At 42.9% G+C, this 23837-nt stretch overlaps 1 non-coding gene across 1 annotated transcript; it reads right to left on the reverse strand.

Annotated features, from left to right (window-relative positions):
* Positions 1-5083: 5083 nt before the first annotated feature.
* On the reverse strand, positions 5084-5158 carry Trnat-ugu (transfer RNA threonine (anticodon UGU)). Its single transcript has one exon. It is a non-coding gene; the product is annotated as a tRNA-Thr (tRNA).
* Between the last annotated feature and the right edge of the window lie 18679 nt (positions 5159-23837).

Consider the following 23837-nt stretch of genomic DNA (forward strand, 5'->3'; position numbering starts at 1 on the left):
AGAATTTTTAATATATGTGTATATATTACAATACAGAGTTAAAGATTAATATTTCTATTATTTACCCCATTGCCTTAAATGGCACAAAATGCGTATACTATAGTTATAGATTTATTTATTCCTATTCAAGAATTCATCCATGGTGTAGAAGGAGTTGTCAAGGAGATATGATTTCAATTTATTTTTGAAGCTATTACTGCTGTCTGTCAGACATTTTATTTCCTCTGGTAATTTGTCGAAAAATTTTATAGCAGCGTATTTTACCCATTTCTGTGTCAAAGATAGGTTGAGTAAAGGATAGTTCAAGTCTTTCTTTTTTCTGGTATTACAATCACGAATGTCACTGTTGTTTTTAAACTTGTCCATGTTGTTGAGAACAAATTTCATTAGTGAGTAAATATACTGTGAGGTTGTAAGAATTCCCAATGTTTTAAAAAGATGCCTCAAATTGTGCGACTATGAACCACACATATTATTCTAAACACTTTATTTCGAGCAGTGAATACTTTTTTGTCTGAATGACGAGTTTCCCCAAAGTATTATTCCGTATGACATGAGAGAGTGAAAGTATGCAAAGTATGAAGTCCTTCACGGATCGATGATTTCTGTCGTACAAGAATGTGCAACATGCAGTTACAGACTTCTTCAGGCAACAGGGCACGGTATTTTACTAGAAGGGTATCTTCAACCTGGTGATTCGATGAGTTGACTGCCTCGATGCCTTAATGAACGCCCGTTATAATTCATTGCCGGCTTAGCTGCCGCAACGCAGATGCTGCTCATTTCGCTCCCGACCTTGCAGCCACGAAGCGACGGGTACAGAGCTTGTGTCGGGAGCTCAGTTCTCAGCAAGAGGTCACACCCTCGCTACGCCTTCTTTGCTCCTTCGAACATTTATCAAAACTTCGGCCTTCCAATCTGTTAAGATACAGGGTGTTGCAAAAATGACCGGTATATTTGAAACCGCAATAAAAACTAAACGAGCAGCGATAGAAATACACCGTTTGTTGCAATATGCTTGGGACAACAGTACATTTTCAGGCGGACAAACTTTGGAAATTACAGTAGTTACAATTTTCAACAACAGATGCGCTGCAAGTGATGTGAAAGATATAGAAGACAACGCAGTCTGTGGGTGCACCATTCTGTACGTCGTCTTTCTGCTGTAAGCGTGTGCTGTTCACAACGTGCAAGTGTGCTGTGGACAACATGGTTTATTCCTTAGAACAGAGGATTTTTCTGGTGTTGGAATTCCACCGCCTAGAACACAGTGTTGTTGCAACAAGACGAAGTTTTCAACGGAGGTTTAATGTAACCAAAGGACCGAAAAGCGATACAATAAAGGATCTGTTTGAAAAATTTCAACGGACTGGGAACGTGACGGATGAACGTGCTGGAAAGGTAGGGCGACCGCGTACGGCAACCACAGAGGGCAACGCGCAGCTAGTGCAGCAGGTGATCCAACAGCGGCCTCGGGTTTCCGTTCGCCGTGTTGCAGCTGCGGTCCAAATGACGCCAACGTCCACGTATCGTCTTATGCGCCAGAGTTTACACCTCTATCCATACAAAATTCAAACGCAGCAACCCCTCAGCGCCGCTACCATTGCTGCACGAGAGACATTCGCTAACGATATAGTGCACAGGATTGATGACGGCGATATGCATGTGGGCAGCATTTGGTTTACTGACGAAGCTTATTTTTACCTGGACGGCTTCGTCAATAAACAGAACTGGCGCATATGGGGAACCGAAAAGCCCCATGTTGCAGTCCCATCGTCCCTCCATCCTCAAAAAGTACTGGTCTGGGCCGCCATTTCTTCCAAAGGAATCATTGGCCCATTTTTCAGATCCGAAACGATTACTGCATCACGCTATCTGGACATTCTTCGTGAATTTGTGGCGGTACAAACTGCCTTAGACGACACTGCGAACACCTCGTGGTATATGCAAGATGGTGCCCGGCCACATCGCACGGCCGACGTCTTTAATTTCCTGAATGAATATTTCGATGATCGTGTGATTGCTTTGGGCTATCCGAAACATACAGGAGGCGGCGTGGATTGGCCTCCCTATTCGCCAGACATGAACCCCTGTGACTTCTTTCTGTGGGGACACTTGAAAGACCAGGTGTACCGCCAGAATCCAGAAACAATTGAACAGCTGAAGCAGTACATCTCATCTGCATGTGAAGCCATTCCGCCAGACACGTTGTCAAAGGTTTCGGGTAATTTCATTCAGAGACTACGCCATATTATTGCTACGCATGGTGGATATGTGGAAAATATCGTACTATAGAGTTTCCCAGACCGCAGCGCCATCTGTTGTTGACAATTGTAACTACTGTAATTTCGAAAGTTTGTCTGCCTGAAAATGTACTGTTGTCCCAAGCATATTGCAACAAACGGTGTATTTCTATCGCTGCTCGTTTAGTTTGTATTGCCGTTTCAAATATACCGGTCATTTTTGAAACACCCTGTATGTTCTTCATGTCAGTAGCAGGTCACTATCAGAAGGTATGCTTGTGGGCTCCCTACCTTCCTTGCAATAGGGGGAAGACTATTTTAAATTGTTAATTAAAGTTTGTCTAACAATTTCCATAAATCATTGAGATGCAGTACCTATTTTGTATAATGAATACTACCGTATTTTGTCAGTGTTTCCCTTTCCGTAGAAATCTCATTGTTTACTGAACAATAACACAGAGTTGTTTTCCCATCTTCTTACTACGTTAATTTGTTGAACGCGCTATCCTGACGCTGTGCAGTTATTTCAGCCGCAGTCATATTGTGCAACAACTCGCCCTCCCTCTCCACCACCATCAGCACCACCAACAGGCCTGTAAGTGTGTGACCAAATCGACTGCCGACTGTCTGAAGTTTTAGCAAATAACCACTGTCACCAGCCGACGTATTAGGTAATAACAAAGTCTTTCATTCATGCAGTGGCTGTAGTGATATCATGTACGTTCAAAAACATGTCAGTTTTTCAGTTAGAAAGCAATGTACTAGAAAGCTTGACTTTGCCTAGAACCACGTGCACACCACATTACGATTCCGGTATACTGTTTCCAATGTTTGATCAGTTCTGAAGGAAACAGGGAAATGTTAGTGTTCATGCATCAGTAACATGAAAAATTTACAAATTATCTTCTTCTTAACTATCGAACACAAATTTCATTTTAGATTTCTTCATAGTAGTGGCTCCATTGTCTAGGAAAGATCCAAATTACGCTTTATTGTTGAGAAGGTCGCTTCAGGTTCTCTTATTGCTCCTGTTGAAATATTAGCACGTATTTAAAAAGTGCAAAACTTCGTAAATTTATTCTCTTTAACGCCATAAACTCTCACTGGTAAGGAAATATTTCTCCTTTGCCAGTACTTGACCTCACAGTACAGGAACTCAAAACAGTCAAACGAATTACTTCCAAAAAAATGGTTCAAATGGTTCAAATGGCTGTTAGCACTATGGGACTTAACATCTGAGGTCATCAGTCCCCTAGAACTTAGAACTACTTAAACCTAACTAACCTAAGGACAGCACACATATCCATGCCTGAGGCAGAATTCGAACCTGCGACCGTAGACTGAAACGCCTAGAACCGCTCGGCCACACCGGCCGGCTGAATTACTTTCACAAATTAAAAGAAAAAAAAAGACATGGCACTTTTTGTAAAAAGGTATGTGCATACAATCGATATAATCATTTCTCAGGTAACAACTATTACATTTCATTTATATTTCTTGGAGATAAACTGGTGTCTATTAATATATCTTTCAAAATAATTACGGTAATAATACGATCATCATCATGATTTTAAATATTCAGGACTTCAAATGTAACTGCGAAATAGGTAAAAAACAAGAATAATTATGTTTCATATAAAATAATTCATCACACGTTAGTTTCTGTTTGTAAAACATAATATAAATTTTTGTTATGGTATCAAAATTATTTTAAATGCGGAATTACAATTGTTATGTCATTGGAAAGTGTTGTGAACTAATCTGTATCGGGTTCTCCTATACGTGGCGAAGAAAGAGGTGAACTGACCATTTCCATTACACTGTTCAACATGCCATTGCCACCTCATGGCCCAGGGGCAGGTTTTCCCGGCGTTACACGCTGTGTGTTTGTGTGTGTGTGTTTCGCTTGACGGCCCCTATGGAAGCAGGCGCCGAGAAACTGTCGGGACGGCAGGCCAGCGCGTGGCTGTCGGCCAAGGCAGAGGAGCGGCGGAGGCGGCGGGATGCGGCCGCAATCAATACACGCCGGAGCAGCGGCGGCTGACGGACAACCGACACGTGGGACACGGGGCCCGATCGGGCTGCGACGGACACAGCACGTGTTCACATACGGCGAGGTTTGTGTGTCTCAACCGAGGGATATTACGCACTACTTCTGCTTTAGCGACATTGCCTTGTGACAGATTTCAGCTGGATGCTCTGTGTTGTGTTCTGAGCATCTTACTTCATATCTCCGTAAGTTCGTCCTCTGCTAATTTCGTCCATCAATTTCATTCTCTTCCTACCCCTTTGTCTTATTCCTTCCACTTCTCGCTCTGTAATTCTTTGTTGCAGACATTGCCTACGTGGTGTATGTCCGAGCAAAGGTACACTGAAGAACCACAGAAAATGGCACACCGGCGTAATATCGTGTAAGGCCGCCGCCAACAAACAGAACCGCCGCAACACGACGTAGCATGGACTCGACTAATGTCTGAAGTTTATACTTATATCGATATGGTGTCTGTTCTTTCGGAGATGTCCGAAAGAACCGACACCATTGATGACCTGCAGCCGTCTAGAACGAAATGAGAATTATATATTAATAACTACAGCTGCCGACGGCCGTTGATATATAACAACGGGGACAGTGGCCGGCCGATGTGGCCAAGCGGTCCTAGACGCTTCAGTCTAGAACAGCCCGACCGCTACGATCGCAGGGTCAAATCATGCCTCCGGCATGGATGTGTGTGATGTCCTTATATTAGTTAGGGTTAAGTAGTTATAAGTTCTATGGGACTGATGACCTCAGAAGTTAAGTCCCATAGTGCTCAGAGCCATTTGAACCATTTGAAAATATGTGCCCCGACCGGGACTCGAACCCGGGATCTCCTGCTTACATGGCAGACGCTCTATCCATCTGAGCCACCGAGGGCACAGAGGATACTGCAAGGAATATCTCGCACACGCCTCCCGCGAGACCCACATTCTCACCGTATATGTCCACACACTACATTCGTATTGTCCCTACCCAGCACACTCATTACTCGTGGAAGACATTCTTACCAAGTCCCTTAAGAAATCCGGTAATACGTGTGCATCCGCACAGAAGGAGGAGGTCATGGCCGGTATTGTCAAACTATATACTTATATGGATATGGCGTCTGTTCTTTCGGACATGTCCCGAACTCTTGCGGGACTAGGTAAGATTGTCTTCCACTAGTAATGAGTGTGTTGGGTAGGGACACTACGAATGTACATCTACATCTACATCCATACTCCGCAAGCCACCTGACGGTGTGTGGCGGAGGGTACCTTGAGTACCTCTATCGGTTCTCCCTTCTATTCCAGTCTCGTATTGTTCGTGGAAGGAAAGATCGTCGGAATGGCTCTGTGTGGGCTCTAATCTCTCTGATTTTATCCTCATGGTCTCTTCGCGAAATATACATAAGAGTGAGCAATATACTGCTGGACTCCTCGGTGAAGGTATCTTCTCGAAACTTTGACAAAAGCCCGTACCGAGCTACTGAGCGTCTCTCCTGCAGAGTCTTCCACTGGAGTTTATCAATCATCTCCGTAACGCTTTCGCTATTACTAAGTGATCCTGTAACGAAGCGCGCTGCTCTCCGTTGGATCTTCTCTATATCTTCTATCAACCCTATCTGGCACGGATCCCACACTGCTGAGCAGTATTCAAGCAGTGGGCGAACAAGCGTACTGTAACCTACTTCCTTTGTTTTCGGATTGCATTTCCTTAGGATTCTTCCAATGAATCTCAGCCTGGCATCTGCTTTACCGACGATCAACATTATACGATCATTCCATTTTAAATCACTCCTAATGCGTACTCCCAGATAATTTACGGTATTAACTGCTTCCAGTTGCTGACCTATTTTGTAACTAAATGATAAAGGATCTATCTTTCTGTGTATTCGCAGCACATTACACTTGTCTACATTGAGATTCAATTGCCATTCCCTGCACCATCCGTCAATTCGCTGCAGATCCTCCTGCATTTCAGTACAATTTTCCATTGTTACAACCTCTCGATACACCACAGCATCATCTGCAAAAAGCCTCAGTGAACTTGCGATGTCATCCACCAGGTCATTTACGTATATTGTGAATAGCAACGGTCTATGACACTCCCCTGCGGCACACCTGAAATCACTCTTACTTCGGAAGACTTCTCTCCATTGAGAATGACATGCTGCGTCCTGTTATCTAGGAACTCCTCAATCCAATCACACAATCGGTCTGATCGTCCATATGCTCTTACTTTGTTCATTAAACGACTGTGGGGAACTGTATCGAACGCCTTGCGGAAGTCAAGAAACACGGCATCTACCTGTGAACCCGTGTCTATGGCCCTCTGAGTCTCGTGGACGAATAGCGCGAGCTGGGTTTCACATGACCGTCTTTTTCGAAACCCATGCTGATTCCTACAGAGTAGATTTCTAGTCTCCAGAAAAGTCATTATACTCGAACACAATACGTGTTCCAAAATTATACAACTGATCGACGTTAGAGATATAGGTCTATAGTTCTGCACGTCTGTTCGACGTCCCTTCTTGAAAACGGGGATGACCTGTGCCCTTTTCCAATCCTTTGGAACGCTACGCTCTTCTAGAGACCACCGCTGCAAGAAGGGGGGGCAAGTTCCTTCGCGTACTCTGTGTAAAATCGAACTGGTATCCCATCAGGTCCAGAGGCCTTTCCTCTTTTGAGCGATTTTAATTGTTTCTCTATCCCTCTGTCGTCTATTTCGATATCTACCATTTTGTCATCTGTGCGACAATCTATAGAAGGAACTACAGTGCAGTCTTCCTCTGTGAAACAACTTTGGAAAAAGACATTTAGTATTTCGGCCTTTAGTCTGTCATCCTCTGTTTCAGTACCATTTTGGTCACAGAGTGTCTGGACATTTTGTTTTTATCCACCTACCGCTTTGACATAAGACCAAAATTTCTTGGGATTTTCTGCCAAGTCAGTACATAGAACTTTACTTTCGAATTCATTGAACGCCTCTCGCATAGCCCTCCTCACACTACATTTCGCTTCGCGTAATTTTTGTTTGTCTGCAAGGCTTTGGCTATGTTTATGTTTGCTGTGAAGTTCCCTTTGCTTCCGCAGCAGTTTTCTAACTTTGTTGTTGTACCACGGAGGCTCTTTTCCATCTCTTACGATCTTGCTTGGCACATACTCATCTAACGCAAATTGTACGACGGTTTTGAACTTTGTCCACTGATCCTCAACATTATCTGTACTTGAGACAAAACTTTTGTGTTGAGCCAACAGGTACTCTGAAATCTGCTTTTTGTCACTTTTTCTAAACAGAAAAATCTTCCTACCTTTTCAAGATTTCTATTTACGGCTGAAATCATCGATGCCGTAACCGCTTTATGATCGCTGATTCCCTGTTCTGTAGTGTGTGGACATATACGGTGAGAATGTGGGCCTCGCGGGAGGCGTGCGCGAGATAGTCCGTGCAGTCGCACAATCCTCTATGGCCTCGCTGACTCAGATGTATAGAGCATCTGCCTTGTAAGCAGGAGATCCTGGGTTCCACTCCCGCTCGGGGCACACACTTTCACCTGTCCCTGCAGCTGAAGGTATTAATATGAAGTTGAAGTAGTGCTGCAGGGAAGGGACACCATGAATCCTGCAGGGCTGTCCATAAATACGTAAGAGTGCGAGGGGTTGGAGATCTCTTCTGAACGGCAAATTGCAAGGCATCCCAGATATGCTCAATAATGTTCATGTCTGTGGAGTTTCGTGGCCAGCGGTAGTGTTTAAGCCCGGAAGAGTGTTCCTGGAGCCACTCTGTAACAATCCTGGACGTGTGGGGTGTCGCATTGTGTTGCTGGAATTGCCGAAGTCCATCGATATGCACAATGGGCATGAATGGATTCAAGTGATCAGACAGAATACTTACGTACGTGTCACCTGCCAGAGTCGTATCTAGACGTATCAGGGGTCCCATATTACTCCAACTGCACACGCCGCACACCATTACAAAACCTCCACCAGCTTGAACAGTATCCTCCTGACATGCAGGGTCCTTGGATTCATACGGTCATCTCCATACAAGTACGCGTCCATCCGCTCGATATAATTTGAAACGAGACTCGTTCGACCAGGCGTCATGTTTCTAGTGATCAACAGTCCACTGTCAGTGTTAGCGGACCCAAGCGAGGCGTAAAAGTCTGTGTTGTGCAGTCATCAAGGGTATACGAGTGGACCTATATCGATGATTTTGTTGAATGGTTTGCACGCTGACACTTGGTGAAAGACCAGCATTGAAATCTGCAGAAATTTGCGGAAGGGTTGCCCTTCTACCACACTGAACGATTCCCTTCAGTCGTCGTTGGTCCCGCTCTTGCAGGATCTTTTTCCGGAGATTTGATGTTTTACCGGATTCCTGGTATTCACAGTACACTTGTAAAATGATCGTACGGGAAAATCCCCGCTTCTTCGCTACCTCGGAGATACTGTGTCCTACCGCTCGTGCGCCGACTATAGCACTATGTTCAAACTCACTTAAATCTTGATAACCTGCCACTCTGGCGGCAGTAACCGATCCAACAACTTCACCAGACAATTTTTGTCTTATATATGCGTTGCCGACCGTAGTGCCTTCTCCTACCTGTTTACATATCTCCGTATTTGAACACGTATGCGTACACCAGTTTAGCCGGCCGGGGTGGCCGAGCGGTTCTAGGCGCTACAGTCTGGAACCGCGCGACCGCTACGGTCGCAGGTTCGAATCCTGCCTCGGGCATGGATGTGTGTGATGTCCTTAGGTTAGTTGGGTTTAAGTAGTACTAAGTTCTAGGGGACTGATGACCTTAGAAGTCAAGTCCCATAGTACTCAGAGCCATTTGAACCATTTTGGACCCATACCAGTTTCGTTGGCGCTTCATTATATATAGTCTGGGTATTTTCCTCCATTAATTACGCTGCAACAAGTTATATGCACAGTTTTTAATACTTGACTTATTGTGTTAAACCTTTACGTAAGATTATGACTCTTACTCAGCAGATTATGATAGCGTGTTTGATTCTTAAATTCTGTCAATAAATACGTGAAATATTCAAAACCAAATTTTTCTCGTCCCTGTAAACCGTAAGATAAACAATCTGGAACTTGGGCATGCCCCAGCGAATCGGTTGTGACTGTTGCGTCGGTTCTTGGTTATTCGATACGTGTTATAAATGAAAAACGCAGGACAGTAGTTTAATATTCTACAATATTTTGTTTTACAGACAGGTTTTCTGCTGTTACACCATCGTCAAGCACGGCGATAAATGTATGTGTGTGGCATTACAGCCGAACTTCACAAATTTTTTCTCTTGAATTTTTATTGTTGTTGTTGTGGTCTTCAGTCCTGAGACTAGTTTGATGCAGCTCTCCATGCTACCCTATCCTGTGCAAGCTTCATCATCTCCCAGTACTTACTGCAACCAACATCCTTCTGAATCTGCATAGTGTATTCATCTCTTGGTCTCCCTCTACGACTTTTACCCTCCACGCTGCCCTCCAATGCTAAATTTGTGATCCCTTGATGCCTCAGAACATGTCCTACCAACCGGTCCCTTCTTTTTGTCAAGTCGTGCCACAAACTCCTCTTCTCCCCAATTCTATTCAATACTTCATCATTAGTTATGTGATCTACCCATCTAATCTTCAGCATTCTTCTGTAGCACCACATTTCGAAAGCTTCTATTCTCTTCTTCTCCAAACTATTTATCGTCCATGTTTCACTTCCATACATGGCTACACCCCATACAAATACTTCCAGAAACGAGTTACTGACACTTAAATCTATACTCGATGTTAACAAATTCCTCTTCTTCAGAAACGCTTTCTTTGCCACTGCCAGTCTACATTTTATATCTTCTCTACTTCGACCATCATCAGTTATTTTGCTCCCCAAATAGCAAAACTCCTTTACTGCTTTAAGTGTCTCATTTCCTAATCTAATTCCCTCAGCATCACCCGATTTAATTCGACTACATTCCATTATCCTCGTTTTGCTTTTGTTGATGTTCATCTTATATCCTCCTTCCAAGACACTGTCCATTCCGTTCAACTGCTCTTCCAAGTCCTTTGCTGTCTCTGACAGAGCTACAATGTCATCGGCGAACCTCAAAGTTTTTATTTCTTCTCCATGGTTTTTAATACCTACTCCGAATTTTTCTTTCGTTTCCTTCACTGCTTGCTCAATATACAGATTGAATAACATCGGGGAGAGGCTACAACCCTGTCTCACTCCCTTCTCAACCGCTGCTTCCCTTTAATGCCCCTCTATTCTTATAACTGCCCTCTGGTTTCTGTACAAACTGTAAATAGCCTTTCGCTCCTGTATTTTACCCATGCCACCTTTAGAATTTGAAAGAGAGTATTCCAGTCAACATTGTCAAAAGCTTTCTCTATGTCTACAAATACTAGAAACGTAGTTTTGCCTTTCCTTAACCTTTCTTCTAAGATAAGTCGTAAGGTCAGTATTGCCTCACGTGTTCCAATATTTCTACGGAATCCAAACTGATTTTCCCCGAGGTCGGCTTCTACCAGTTTTTCCATTCGTCTGTAAATAATTAGTGTTAGTATTTTGCAGCTGTGGCTTATTAAACTGGTAGTTCGGTAATTTCCACATCTGTCAACACCTCCTTTCTTTGGGATTGGAATTATTATATGCTTCTTGAAGTCTGAGGGTATTTCGCCTGTCTCATACATCTTGCTCACCAGATGGTAGAGTTTTGTCAGGACTGGCTCTCCCAAGGCCGTCAGTAGTTCTAATGGAATGTTGTCTACTCCCGGGGCCTTGTTTCTACTCAGGTCTTTCAGTGCTCTGTCAAACTCTTCACGCAGTGTCGTATCTCCCATTTCATATTCATCTACATCCTCTTCCATTTCTATAATATTGTCCTCAAGTACATCGCCCTTGTATAGATCCTCTATATCCTCCTTCCACCTTTCTGCCTTCCCTTCTTTGCTTAGAACCGGGTTTCTACCTGAGCTCTTGATATTCATACAAGTGGTTCTCTTTTCTCCAAAGGTTTCTTTAATTTTCCTGTAGGCAGTACCTATCTTATCCCTAGTGAGATAAGCCTCTACATCCTTATATTTGTCCTCTAGCCATCCCTGCTTAGCCATTTTTCACTTCCTGTCGATCTCATTTTTGAGACGTTTGTATTCCTTTTTGCCTGCTTCATTTACTGCATTTTTATATTTTCTCCTTTCATCAATTAAATTCAATATTTCTTCTGTTACCCAAGGATTTCTACTAGCCGTCGTCTTTTTACCTACTTGATCCTCTGCCGCCTTCACTTCTTCATCCCTCAGAGCTACCCATTCTTCTTCTACTGTACTTCTTTCCCCCATTCCTGTCAATTGTTCCCTTATCCTCTCCCTGAACCTCTGTACAACATCTGGTTCTTTCAGTTTATCCAGGTCCCATCTCCTTAAATTCCCACCTTTTTGCAGGTTCTTCAGTTTTAATCTACACTTCATAACCAATAGATTGTGGTCAGAGTCCACATCTGCCCCTGGAAATGTCTTACAATTTAAAACCTGGTTCCTAAATCTCTGTCTTACCATTATATAATCTATCTGATACCTTCTAGTAACTCCAGGATTCTTCCATGTATACAACCTTCTTTCATGATTCTTGAACCAAGTGTTAGCTATGATTAAGATATGCTCTGTGCAAAACTCTACCAGGCGGCTTCCTCTTTCATTTCTTTTTCGTCTCCCTTCTTTCTTCTACTTTCGTTTCACCCTCTTTGGGGTACGCTGGATCAATCATTTCTTTGTGCGTTGTTCTTTCCTTAGGGTCCAGTATTTCTTCATTCTTTCTGATCTTCTTCTCCTCTCTTCTTCCGAGATGAAGGATTTGGACTTTTTTGTGGATTTGTCTTGGAACCTTATGTTTTCATCTTTAGTAATTAATTAGCAGTTCGATCAATAAGTGAATTTTCTGAAATATTTAATTCCACTAGGTCTTTCTCAGTTTCTTTAAACCAGCTGGGCTTCGTTTTTGGTTACGGAAGAAGTAAAAGATTTGTTTAGTTAATCTGCTGGAATTCATTCTGAGAAGATGACCATAAAAATTTATTCTCCTTTTTCGCATAGAATCTGAAAGTTTTTCAATTTTCTTGTAGAGAGTTTCATTTTTGATGTGTATAATCTTATTGTCTTGAAATTTTGGCCCAATGATTTTTCTTGAAATTTTTCTTTCCTTTACCCTAAGTTTCTCCATTTGGCCTTTCAAATTCATGTTAAGTGTTTCTGCTGCATACAGTGCTTCTGGCTTAATCACTGTCTTGTAATGTGTAATTTTGGACCCCCATGAAATGAATTTTTTGTTGTATGTATTTTTTGTTAATTGGAAGGCCAATTCAAGTTTATTTTTTCTGGATTCCATTGCTTTGCTTTCCCCAGCATTCCAACTAATACATTCTCCGAGATATTTGAATTCTTTTACTATTTCAATCTTCTGTTCTTGAACTTTGAGGTATTTACGTGAGTGCTTGAAGTTTGTCAATATCTTAGTTTTTTCAGAGGAGATGTGAAGACCAATTTTGGCTGCTTGTTTCTTTAGTTCAAGGATTTGCTCCCGTGCTTCTTCCATTGTTTCAGCAAACAGGGCCATATCATCTGCAAAAGCAATGCAATTTACTTTAAGGTTCTTCTTTTTGCAACCCAGTCTTATACCACTCTTCATGTTTGTGTTCCATTCTCTGCCTACTTTCTCAAGCGCACAATTGAACAGCAACGATGAGAGCCCATCCCCCTGTCGCACTCCCGTTTTTATTTCAAAGGGTTCCGATAGTTCGCCCATAAATTTAACTTTCGAAAATGTATTTGTAAGGGTCGCTTTTATAATATTAGTTTTTTTCTTATCCAAACCCATTTCTTCCAGGACTGATAACAGAGATTCTCTATCAATCGAATGATATGCTTTTTTGAAATCAATGAAGGAGATTACGTATGTCTTTGCCCTTGATTTTTGGTATGCCATAATGTTTTTGAGGTTTAGTATTTGTTCCGAACATGATCTACCCTTTCTAAAACCTCCCTGGTATTCCCCGATTTGCGGATACAATTGCGGCTCTGCCCTGTTCAAAAGGACTTTAGAAAGAATCTTGTACGTTATATCCAGCAGTGATATTCCTCTGCAATTGTTGGGGTCTGTCTTCAAACCTTTCTTGTGGATAGGGTGGATGAGAGCTGTTCTCCATTCTGCGGGGATCTCTTCTTTCCAGATTTGATCGAAAACACACTTTAGGGATGTCACTGCATTTTTGTCAGCCTTTTTCCATAGTTCGGCCACTATTTGATTTTCTCCGGACGCCTCGTTGTTTTTAAGTTCTGAAATGACCTTCTGTAGTTCTTCAGTCGTCGGTGGTTCTGAATCCGGCTTCTCACGGTTGTTTGGGATGGATTCAAATTTTTCAAGGATGGGTTCACAATTCAAGAGTTTCTCAAAGTAGCCTGCTAGTATTTTGCAGTTTTCCGTGTTGTTGTGAGCGATGGTCCCATTTACATCTCGAAATTGGAGGGTGGGTAGAGTTTCGTCTCCCTTCACTACCTGAATAATTTCTTTTATCTCATCATACATTTCATCAATTTCTTCGTCAGCTGCAGAGCTAGTTAGCATATAAACTTGTACTACTGTAGTAGGCATGGGCTTCGTGTCTATCTTGGCCACAATAATGCGTTCACTATGCTGTTTGTAGTAGCTTACCCGCACTCCTATCTTTTTATTCATTATTATACCTACTCCTGCATTACCCCTATTTGATTTTGTATTTATAACCCTGTATTCACCTGACCAAAAATCTTGTTCCTCCTGCCACCGAACTTCACTAATTCCCACTATATCTAAATTTAACCTATCCATTTCCCTTTTTAAATTTTCTAACCTACCTGCCCGATTAAGGGATCTGACATTCCACGCTCCGATCCGTTGAACGCCAGTTTTCTTTCTCCTGATAACGACGTTCTCCTGAGTAGTCCCCGCCCGGAGATCCGAATGGGGGACTATTTTACCTCCGGAATGTTTTACCCAAGAGGACGCCATCATCATTAACCATACAGTAAAGCTGCATGCCCTCGGGAAAAATTACGGCTGTACTTTCCCCTTGCTTTCAGCCGTTCGCAGTACCAGCACAGCTAGGCCAGATCAGTCAATCATCCTGACTGTTGCCCCTGTAACCACTGGAAAGACTGCTTCCCTCTTCAGGGCCCACACGTTTGTCAGGCCTCTCAACAGGTACCCCTCCGGTGTGGCTGCACCTTGGGTACGGGTATCTGTACCTCTATCGTCGCAGGTTCGAATCCTGCCTCGGGCATGGATATGTGTGATGTCCTTATGTTAGTTAGGTTTAAGTAGTTCTGAGTTTTAGGGGACTGATGACCTCAGATATAGTCCCATAGTGCTCAGAGCCATTTGCACCAACATACACTGTTAAGTGCGCAGGAGAAAAGTATAAAACTTTTTGGATAGATGAAATGTATCGGAGATACCAGAGATGTAACGATAAATATAATCTGTAAATCGACGAATATCATCGTCATAAGTGATTATATAAACCATTGCACGAAAATCTTCGATCTCATTTTTTGATCTCGTTGTCTGCTTATTTTGATTGCTTACTTTGTTAGTTCGTTCGTTTCTGAATTGTGCTAGCTTTAATCTGATGTTAATTTAGCTGGATCTTCAGCTTTAATTCTCACCTAGACAATAAATGTTTAACCATATTCCGGGAATAATTAAATGTGTTGCAATCATATAACAGTATTATGTTCACAAATAACATTTTTTGTTTTCCCCTGTTAATTGTCGATTTGTCGCTGCGACAATCGAAAAATATAAGTGTGTGCATCAATTACTTTGAATACATTGTTAAATTCACTTTTTATTTCATTTAAAATACCACTCCTTTCCTTATAAGGTTAGTAACTGTGGAATAATTAAATACGGAAACTTCTCTTTCTGTCCGTGTAATTTTCAAGCGCCATTTCATGCAGCTATCTTCTGTCTTTAAATTACGATAGAACCTGCAATAATTTTTACATTACGAAGTCCGATTATAAATTAACCTATTCTTTTCCGAAAGTAAGCAGCATTAAATTTCTGTGCCAGTATATTCGTTACCAAAAGAATTGCCTTCCAAGGCAACTGTGGGTCGTAGATATTTTAAAAAAGCTACTGAAATTGTTTGATAATTTACGTAAAAGCATTAACAACAGAATCAAAGAAACTACATTCCATAAAAAGAGGCTCTGTTTTCTTTAACATTGCCGTCACTCCTAGTTATTTCGGGTCAGAATTTACAGAACGTTAGTATCTTCATTTCTCAGTTATTTACGTAACTTCAGTTCAGCTAAAGACAAGCGGTGACGTTAAATGTGGCTGTGAAATTTTTGTTAGATCGAAGATTTTAAAGAAGTGCAACTACGAAGTACCTCGGTTGGTTTCCAAAAAACAACAATTGTTAAAGTTCGATTTATTAATAAAACAACCAGAGTTATTTCAGTAATGTGTGACGTATTTTACCTAACCGAATCATTTTCACATCTTGTGTTTATTGAAATAATTTAGAATTTTTTCTGTCTGCAAGGTTGTCGTCTGGTCTGTGATAATGTAGCTTTATTCGATGTTTGTGACGAATTCGTACCAACTATTCAAATTAATAAATATAAGTGAGGTTTAGTTGTTACACTATAATTTCTAGAGACGTTAATTGTTAGTTTTTTTAAGTTACGTTCTTGAATATTATGTAAAAGCCAAGTACGTTTCGCGGAATATTTGAATGACCACCTCAGATCACGAGGGTGCCGTATACCACAGTTTTGAGAAACGCTGAAGTAGAAGATACTGCTGCGTTTGTGGAACATAGTCCATGAATAAGCGCACACAGAACTTCTGCACTTGTCGGCGTTCCACACACTATACTATGACGGACACTACCTGTGCACTGCCTTCATCCTTACTATTTACATCGAATGCAACATGTTCGAGAAACAAATAAAGGTGGACGATTCATATTTTCTCGTTGGCTAATTACAAATCGCCGTACTTGTAACACCGAAAATGCAGGATGCATGGCACCTGCTACCGATGTATAATATTTTTTGATGAATTTTATGTAAATATTTGTAATTTTAATGCTTTCTTTTAATAAGTAAGGATATTACTTCACTGTATGTGTAAATTGAGGTAGAAGTCTGTTCACATTACATTTTATTTATCTGTGTCTTACTGTGAAATATATAAGCCCTGGGAAAAAGTCAAAGGAATTGTTATTTGCATCGACTAACAACAATAATAGCAGTGCCTGTGCGTTGTAAATTCTTTGGGTCGGGAGTTGTTGCGCGGAGCGCGCTCCAGCGCTTGTAGTGTGCGGAAGTGTGGTGTTAACGCTCTCGCAGTAGGGAGAACCATTTCGGCGGCATCATGTACGCGCGCCGGCCAGATTTCTAGTAGCAGAAGTACGGACAGTGGATGAGCAGAAGAGGCTGTATTAATTACGACTGCCCGTTCCTGTAATTAGCTGTGCTCCACAAGATTCTACCGTCTTCAACAACAGCAGCAGTTCCAGCAACACAGATTCGTCGTCGGCTCCGAGTTTCGTCGTATGCACAGCACTGAAGTAAGACAGTTCATTGGTAGAAAGTATTAACGGCTAACCCAGCAGCACAACTGAATGTGATTTGATTGATAAAATTTATTTAAATAATAATCAGTTAAACTCAGGACGATTGTGTCCTCATTGTTCTCAAACATAGTTTCCAAGCAAGGTCCTTGTTCCTTTTTTTTCCCTTATATGCCAACAAACAAATTGAATAGTTACAGCCAGTTTATTATTGAATAATTTCACTTCTAAGAATTTTAGCCTCAGTCTACTTTCAATTAACTGTTGTACGACTGAAGTTTCAGTATATAAGTAAAGCAATTTCATTTTTCAAGTTTGAGAATCAATCACTGTAAAAAATCTAAATCTAAAGAAATGCACAAATTAAGAGTGCAGAAGTTTTATTTATTTTACACTAACTAACTGCAAAATAAGAACTGCTTGCTTTTTTTCTAAATTTCTTTGATGACATTACGTTGAGGTCACTGAAAGTTATTGTTCACATAACAAAGTTCAAAACTAACATACAGTTTAATTGCATCATTTCAAATCATTACTCGATTGTTTTTTCTAAATTTAATGACAAACATAACGTAAGAGAGACTTCCCATTTTCTTTATCATTACATACTCACTTAAAATTAGTGTTAAAAAACCGTGACAACCTTCAGTTGCCACGTCAGTGTTTAACAATACATGTTTTTCTTTCTTATTATCCCGACAGGAGTTTGGATGTAAATTGCCCTAGTGGGCTGGCTACCGTTAATTATTTCCTTTTCGTTCATTAGTGTAACTTTTGGATTTATGATCAGTGGTACACCTTTTCTGTCCAGTGTTGTTCGTGAGTGAAAGCACAAAATAACTTTCATTTTTCGAAATTATAATCCTGTTCAGTTTACTTTTTAATTTTAGTAGACTTCTCCATCATAAGGGTGTTTTGTACACTTTCCTCCTACTTATCGGTATTATTTCTTCAGGAAAGATAGCCTTACCCAATTAGTAAAAATCCATTAAAAATACACGCGATCCACTGTCATTTTTTATATCGCAAGCAAGTTAGGCCGATTAGTAAGGGGGAGGTTACGTACTACACTGACTGATAAAAATGTGAAGCACCCAAAAAAAGAGGAGAAACGGGAGAGGTTGAGGGGGTATGTGATGTTACTTCAGTGATTACAAAATCGAGTCAAAGTTACGAGCAACTTTGTAGTATGATCCCAATCATCAATATGCCATAGCAACCCCACTGGCGTGGTTGCGTGCACTGATTCGGTTGTACCTTCTTCTGAAACAAGCTGGCCCACAACTGTTTCAACGGGCCTTTATATCTTGGATTCTGGCACTGGGAGTTGGCATCCGAGGTAGTCCCAAACGTGTTCTGCTGGGAACAGATCTGGGGTCTTGCTGACCACGGTAGTATCTCAGTATCACGCACACATTTCATGTGCCTTGTGTGGACTTTTGTCACCACCAGCCGTGAGCTGAAGTCATACCAGATGACTCCCCATACCACGACGCCTGTAGTAAACCGCTGTGCCACTCCAGTACCCTTGAAGAACGGAACCTTTCCCCAGATCACCGCCCTAATCGCCAAAGACAGTCATCCACGGTAGTGAAAACCAAAATTCATCGCCTAGCGCGATGCGACGCCATTTTTCAGCAGTCCATGCTTCCCGGTGACGTGACGACTCCAAACGCAGCCGTTTGTGTTGTGTTGTATCAACAGCAGCCTTAGCATAGGACAGCAGTTCCCTAGTCCGCCTGCTGCTAGTCTCAGACCATTAGTGTAGGATGAGACAGAAAGTCGCAGGGAGTCCATTGCTTGTTCTCCGATGGCCGCCGCAGGTGTGAAGCGATTACTAACTTTTCGGCGCACAATACGGCGATCTTCCCATGTGGTGGTCGCCAGATGTGGTCCACCATATCCTTGACGACAAATATGCCTTCCCTCATGTTCCATGTCACTATCACATCCGAATTCCCAGCACATGTGAATATTCCAGGATTCGACCAGCCTGCCAAATGTAAACTCTCCATTTAGCCCCTTTGAAACTCTGACAGGTGCTGACGTCGCTGTCTCACACGAGTATGTGGCATCTTCCCGCCCTCTAAGCGATTACTCAACACTTGACGCTGTTCATGCCCATTGTGTACCCTACCAGGTTCGGTAAGAACACTAAACACGAGCAAGACTGATGTAATCAGTTGTCCGCTCTACTCACGATGGCGTGTCGATGTACATACTTACTTGACTCATGACGATGTCTTCTGGATGATTCACCTTTTTTTTTGTCAGGCAATGTACACTCCTGGAAATTGAAATAAGAACACCGTGAATTCATTGTCCCAGGAAGGGGAAACTTTATTGACACATTCCTGGGGTCAGATACATCACATGATCACACTGACAGAACCACAGGCACATAGACACAGGCAACAGAGCATGCACAATGTCGGCACTAGTACAGTGTATATCCACCTTTCGCAGCAATGCAGGCTGCTATTCTCCCATGGAGACGATCGTAGAGATGCTGGATGTAGTCCTGTGGAACGGCTTGCCATGCCATTTCCACCTGGCGCCTCAGTTGGACCAGCGTTCGTGCTGGACGTGCAGACCGCGTGAGACGACGCTTCATCCAGTCCCAAACATACTCAATGGGGGACAGATCCGGAGATCTTGCTGGCCAGGGTAGTTGACTTACACCTTCTAGAGCACGTTGGGTGGCACGGGATACATGCGGACGTGCATTGTCCTGTTGGAACAGCAAGTTCCCTTGCCGGTCTAGGAATGGTAGAACGATGGGTTCGATGACGGTTTGGATGTACCGTGCACTATTCAGTGTCCCCTCGACGATCACCAGTGGTGTACGGCCAGTGTAGGAGATCGCTCCCCACACCATGATGCCGGGTGTTGGCCCTGTGTGCCTCGGTCGTAGCTGTCTGATTGTGGCGCTCACCTGCACGGCGCGAAACACGCATACGACCATCATTGGCACCAAGGCAGAAGCGACTCTCATCGCTGAAGACGACACGTCTCCATTCGTCCCTCCATTCACGCCTGTCGCGACACCACTGGAGGCGGGCTGCACGATGTTGGGGCGTGAGCGGATGACGGCCTAACGGTGTGCGGGACCGTAGCCCAGCTTCATGGAGACGGTTGCGAATGGTCCTCGCCGATACCCCAGGAGCAACAGTGTCCCTAATTTGCTGGGAAGTGGCGGTGCGGTCCCCTACGGCACTGCGTAGGATCCTACGGTCTTGGCGTGCATCCGTGCGTCGCTGCGGTCCGGTCCCAGGTCGACGGGCACGTGCACCTTCCGCCGACCACTGGCGACAACATCGATGTACTGTGGAGACCTCACGCCCCACGTGTTGAGCAATTCGGCGGTACGTCCACCCGGCCTCCCGCATGCCCACTATACGCCCTCGCTCAAAGTCCGTCAACTGCACATACGGTTCACGTCCACGCTGTCGCGGCATGCTACCAGTGTTAAAGACTGCGATGGAGCTCCGTATGCCACGGCAAACTGGCTGACACTGACGGCGGCGGTGCACAAATGCTGCGCAGCTAGCGCCATTCTACGGCCAACACCGCGGTTCCTTGTGTGTCCGCTGTGCGGTGCGTGTGATCATTGCTTGTACAGCCCTCTCGCAGTGTCCGGAGCAAGTATGGTGGGTCTGACACACCGGTGTCAATGTGTTCTTTTTTCCATTTCCAGGAGTATATTTGCTTTACAAAAATGATTCAAATGGCTCCAAGCTCTATGGGACCTATCATCTGAGGTCATCAGTCCCCTAGACTAAGAACTACTTAAACCTAACTAAGCTAAGGACAACACACACATCCATGCCCGAGGCAGGATTCGAACCTGCGACCGTAGCAGCAGCGCGGTTCCCGACTGAAGCGCCTAGAACCGCTAGGCCACAAAGGCCGGCTATTTGCTTTACATCACTTTCGCTACTGACGATATCAATAACACTCTTTACTCAAATCTGTGGTCCGATAGAAGTCCACATGGCGCTTGTCTGAAAATTAGTGGTGTGGTGTGACAGTATTAACGCACTATCATAGAGGGGTCCAGTAATATAAATATTCTGGAAAACGAGCTTCCAGCATTGTTTTAAGAGATTCCTTTCGCTACAAGGACGGATATGTTCTTCCACCGTGTTTGAGACCCTACACATTTTGTCGTCAAGTGACTGATTATCTAAACTCGACATTCCCCGGGATATGGTGACCAACATTCCCAGATCTTAAATCTCCATGGATATTGCGGAACGGACGACACTACAACGAAATGGCAAACATCTGAGGTGGATTGGTCGCTCAGGTTACGTTCAGTGCCGTCTTCATAAAAGAACGCCAAGACTACCTCAGGAGAGTTACGCGTGGTGTTGTCAAGGGGGTTTGTTAGTGCTTTTAAGTTGAAGGTGGAATTTATGAACATCAGCTTTAAACCTAATTATGTGCCTTTGCTTAAGATCTTCTGTCAGCATTTCTTTGGGGTATTTCTAACAGCTAAATCTCTGTAAGCACATAAAATGTGACCTTTCGTACAGAATATTATATTCGGTATATTATACACTGCCACATGCCGAGATATTTACTATTCCCCCTGATATGCATTGTGTAATTTCATAATGCGTACGAGGTGTGCTCGAAAAGTATCGGGAATTTTGTAATTTTGCGAGTCGTGTTAGTCCGCGCCAGCCGAAGTGCCCGTGCGGTTCTAGGCGCTGCAGTCTGGAACCGCGAGACCGCTACGGTCGCAGGTTCGAATCCTGCCTCGGGCATGGATGTGTGTGACGTCCTTAGGTTAGTTAGGTTTAACTAGTTCTAAGTTCTAGGGGACTAATGACCTCAGAAGTTGAGTCCCATAGTGCTCAGAACCATTTGAACCCTTTTTTTTTTTTTTTTTGTTAGTCCGCTTCTCGCGAGTTTCCGTGTTGTTGGTAAACATGTCTGAAACGTATCTGTACATTTGTAGCCATGTTGGATGTTTAGTCTGACGTTAATTGTCAAGATGATTACATGTGTTTGCTTACGAGTAGCCATTATTGATTTGTTCTAAGAATTGATCGGATGATTCTGCTAAGAAAATGGAATAAAATGGTATAAAACGTAACAAAGTTTAAGAAATGTTGAACATTGCTTTTGGCGCGTCTGCTATGAGTAAAACAAGGCTTAACGAGTGTTATAAGCGTTTCCAAGATTGCCTTGAATAAGTGTAAGACGACGAGCTTCCGGGACGCCCCCAACGTAACAACCAATGAAAACCCGGGAAATGAAATAAATGATCATGAACGATCGCCGAATCACAATTTGACAAGCTGCTGATGGTGTTGTCATACCAACTGCCTCATGCCATGAAATCTTATCGGTTGTTTTGGGTATGAAACACCTGACAGCTAAATTTGTGCCAAAGTTGCAGAATTTCGGCAAAAACAGCGACGAATGGAAGTTGTTCACGAGTCCTTAACTGAAGTTAAAAACGATGCAGAAGTACTAAAACGTGTTACAAGTGACGAAACATGGGTGTCCGGCTATGGCGTCGGATTAAGGATGAATCGTCCCAGTGGAGGCATTCTGGATGGCCAAGACCGAAAACAGCTCGGCATTTACGCTCGAATATGAAGTTTATGCTCACAGTTTTTTTTCGATTTGAGCGACATAGATGCATCATGAGTTCTTTCCAATAGGTCAGACGATCATTATGGAGTACTACCAACAGTTTCAATGCCGTTTTCTGGAAGTAATCCGAAAAAAAAGTCAATATTTGTGGCGGAACAATTCGTAGTTTTAGCAATACGATAATGCACCTGCTCACTCTACATCGTTTGTTCGTGAATTTTTGGCGGAAAACTACACTGTAATGATGCTCCGATCTCCATATCCACCACATATGGTCCCATGAGACTTTTTTAAATTTACAAAAATAACTTGAATCTTAAAGCGCCGTCGTTTCACAAGCATACTCGAGATTAAAAACGCACCGCCAAAAGAGCTAAGTGCTATCCTAAAGGTCGAGTTCCAGAAGTGTTTCGGAGGACTGGAAGAAGTGCTGGCATAAGTGTGTACCATCTGATGTGGACCACTCTGAAGGAGATAACATTGATGTAAACGAATAAATAAAGTTATTTCCAAAGAACGAAAATTGCCGATACTTTCTGAACGCACATCCTGTTCCTCCACGCTCCGCTCTTCTTGAATACAAGTCCAAACACGTTCGTAGATATGCAAGGGATGCAAAACTTTAAGCAATTATAGTGTGTGTTTTTTTTGTAAATAAGCTAATTTATCGAAGAAATAGCTCCAATCTGTGTTGTTACGTTACTCTTGGCAGGAATAAATTTATTCATCCGACTGTTTTTTGCCTGTCTGGGATACACTAACCTTCACTTTAATTCTACTTGCGTGTACACTACTGGCCATTAAAATTGCTACTCCAAGAAGAAAGCCAGATGATAAACGGGTATACATTGGACAAATATATAATACTAGAACTGACATGTAATTATATTTTCACGCAATTTGGGTGCATAGACCCTGAGAAATCAGTACCCAGAACAACCACCTCAGGCCGTAATAACAGCCTTGATACGCCTGGGCATTGAGTCAAACAGAGCTTGGATGGCGTGTACAAGTACAGCTGCCCATGCAGCTTCAACACGATACCACACTTCATCAAGAGTAGTGACTGGCGTATTGTGACGAGCCAGTTGCTCGGCCATCATTGACCAGACGTTTTCAATCAGTGAGAGATCTGGAGAATGTGCTGGCCAGGGCAGCAGTCGAACATTTTCTGTATCCAGAAAGGCCCGTACAGGACCTGCAACATGCAGCCGTGCATTATCTTGCTGAAATGTAGGGTTTCGCAGGGATCGAATGAAGGGTAGAGCCACGGGTCGTAACACATCTGAAATGTAACGTCCACTGTTCAAAGTGCCGTCCATGCGAACAAGAGGTGACCGA

The sequence above is a fragment of the Schistocerca cancellata genome, chromosome 8 (assembly GCF_023864275.1).
Source record: "Schistocerca cancellata isolate TAMUIC-IGC-003103 chromosome 8, iqSchCanc2.1, whole genome shotgun sequence".
Taxonomy (NCBI): Eukaryota; Metazoa; Arthropoda; class Insecta; order Orthoptera; family Acrididae; genus Schistocerca; species Schistocerca cancellata.